We start from the raw sequence: 1,724 nt of genomic DNA, 5'->3' as shown, positions 1-1,724 counted from the left end.
TATAAGCCCCAACAACTGGGCCTCTGCAGCCTTGGATGGATTCTTTTCTTTCTGCTCTTCCACCTCCTAGGAGTTGAATCCATTGTTCCTCCACCTGGAGTAGGTTGAGAACCACTCCAGTTTCTAAGGCATTCCCAACTAAGATGATACACAGGGCAATAACCATTGTGGCCTAACTATCTCCACTCTTGTCCAGTAGGGTTTGAATGAAGGTCACCTTCTTGGTACCTGGTAGCTCAGACAGAACTACTGGGTCCCTTGTGTAAATTACCGCCAGCCTGTCCTTCCCTGTTACTCCTGCTGCAATCCAACAACATGATCACGTCAAGATAAAGGGTTTATGTTGAGCCTGAGAATTTGGAAAGCTGATGACTGGACTTCACAGAGTCTACTATTGCTTATGTGAGGGGTTTTTGATTTGGTGGGAAGACAGAAAGAGGTAGAGCCCACATCTGAAGTTAGTGCAATGTGAAAGGGAGGGACATAAGCAGTGGTTACAGGTGGTGTGTTGATCCATAATCCGAAAAGAAATTGAAGGAAATTCAGTTCATTAATATGTAATAAAGGTATTACTGGGATTTCCACACTTCTTAAGATCTAGATGCTATGGCCTCAACTCTCATTTCACACTTGTAAAAAGTCTGATGTCTACCCGAGATTCCTGTGGCTTCCTAATCACCTTTGTCTTCAAGCTCCTACTGCCCAAGTCTCTTTGCTGCCAACTAGACTCAGGATTTGGGCTTTAGCAGCAAGCCTGGGACACCCAGTTGCACTAATCTCTGCTTCCCACCCCAGCTCTAGGCCTCAGCTTCCATCCAGTGTCCCGTCCTGTGTGTCTACTGGATCTTCCTAGGATTTAGGCCCCATCCTGGACTTCTTCTCCTTGACACAGACCTTCATTTTCTATCTAAGCCTGTCCTGGTTTCCTCTTTGAGCTTGGCCCCTGTACTTCATAATTGCTGGCTGAGAATCTGTAGAATACAGAGAACGTGCCACAAAGAATAGCATCAGCTTTCCAAATTCCCAGGCTCAGCATAAACCATCTTTCTTGACATAATCATGTTGTTGGATCAATTTTCAAAAATACAGTTAAAATAAAGAATAAAAAAATTCAAAACAAACAGTAAACCCACATGCTCTTGATGTAGGGCTAAGACCTCTTCTTCACGGTTTTGCTCTTTGGAGTTTTTCCACAGTTTTCTATGAATAAATCACACCTGTGATGCAGTGTGTGTCCATTCCAGCTATTTTGGCCTTTTTCTTTTTCTTTCTTTCTTTTGTTTCCTTTTTGTTAGTGGAAAGATAATTTAAGACTTTCAAAGAAGTTTGGGGGCTTTTGCGATGTGGTGACAGCCAAACGGTGGGACAGGAGGAGCTGCAGCCACTGCCGCAGCGCCCAGAATGTAGAAGCTTGAGGCAGATTCTGGCGTCGCCCAGGGAGCAACTAGACCAACATTCCGGTGTGGGCTGCGGTGGCGGCCGGTGGGCGGCGAGAGGAAGCCTGCTACGAGTGCCCTCACTCCCCGCCACTCTCGATGAACCCGACGGAATAAGCCGCGCCTCCAGCAGGGGCTGCGCCTCCATGAATCCCTAGTTGTTTTTTTTTTTCTTTCTCTCCCCTCTCCTCAACCCTACTCTGAGCCCCGTCCGGCCTTCTCTCTTCACCAGAGGCGGCCGCATCCAGGTGCGGACCCTCCATACCGGAGCGCAATGGCGTCCAACCC

This window comes from Hylobates moloch, unplaced genomic scaffold (genome assembly GCF_009828535.3).
Source record: "Hylobates moloch isolate HMO894 unplaced genomic scaffold, HMol_V3 SCAFFOLD_5, whole genome shotgun sequence".
Taxonomy (NCBI): domain Eukaryota; kingdom Metazoa; phylum Chordata; class Mammalia; order Primates; family Hylobatidae; genus Hylobates; species Hylobates moloch.
The sequence above is the reverse complement of the archived record's forward strand: the minus strand, read 5'-3'. Positions refer to the sequence as shown.